The sequence below is a fragment of the Mizuhopecten yessoensis genome, unplaced genomic scaffold, assembly GCF_002113885.1.
Source record: "Mizuhopecten yessoensis strain PY_sf001 unplaced genomic scaffold, ASM211388v2 hete_35844466, whole genome shotgun sequence".
NCBI lineage: Eukaryota > Metazoa > Mollusca > Bivalvia > Pectinida > Pectinidae > Mizuhopecten > Mizuhopecten yessoensis.
The window spans coordinates 1-1,062 of NW_018480361.1; the positions used below are offsets into that span (position 1 = coordinate 1).

Here is a 1,062-nt window from a genome sequence, read left to right on the forward strand (position 1 = left end):
AATAATCGGGAATGATAGAATAATCGGGAATGATAGAATAATCGGGACCTATCATTAAAACGTGACCTCTTACTTTTTAATTTGTTCACAGCCGGAGAAGGAAGTGCCCAACTCCCCAGTGGAGATCCTGTTCCAGGCCATGCTACCAAACCTCCCACAATACATGGTACAGTATCCTGATATCTATAAGGCAGAGCTTCTGTAACAGAACTTCTCTATGGGTGACAGATCACTGATTTTATACAATTGACTGCAAGACTGAGTAGGGAAAAATAATGTTCATATTCTTAAAATGGTTAAATGTGGATAATTAAGTCGAAAGTTCCAAGCTTTGGTATGTATTCAAAATAGTCTTGGAGCGTTCCTTTTCAAGTTTGACCTGATACATTTGAGTCCTAAATGAGTTTTTAAATTCCATTACAGACAATCGGGGTTATAATCTGTAATTTCAGATAGCTTTACTAAAGATTTTACTGGCAGCCGCACCCACGTCAAAGACGAAAACCGACTCCATCAATATTTTATCAGATGTCTTGCCCGAGGAAATGCCGTAAGTATTTATGTACCGAGTCCAGATTGGGATTGAAAATTTTACTGTCAGCTGAAATGCGTTGGTAAATTTCCATCTTGCCTGATGAATTTATAAATATGAGGTCACAAAGATGATGGAAAGTACAGGAAATGTGAAGGTTTGATCTGGGATGATGAATCCTTGCCATTTTGTATGTACATTGTATATACCTGGCTATGTCTGAAACTTCTACGCTGTATTAATTTTCGTAGTTACAGTAACCCACAATGAATAATATGACAATTAAATTAACATAGGAACATAGTAAATTTGTTACACAGTCAATGGCTGTAACTTAAATCAGAAAAAGTAAATGTGTTAGAAGTTTACTCAAATAAAAGTAAGTGTTGTGGTAAAATTAAGTAATCTGATGTAACTATACAAATTGGGGAGACGCCTGTATTTTGAGAAAGCTGTAATATCTGATTTAACTACTGTATTTATCCTGCAATAAGCCTAGGAGCAAACACATAATCTCTGGCTCAAAGTAG

At 35.9% G+C, this 1,062-nt stretch overlaps 1 long non-coding RNA gene across 1 annotated transcript; it reads left to right on the forward strand.

Annotated features, from left to right (window-relative positions):
• The first annotated feature begins 66 nt into the window (after positions 1–66).
• On the forward strand, positions 67–499 carry LOC110443954. Its single transcript, XR_002462163.1, has 2 exons — positions 67–166; positions 453–499. It is a non-coding gene; the product is annotated as an uncharacterized LOC110443954 (long non-coding RNA).
• Positions 500–1,062: the final 563 nt, after the last annotated feature.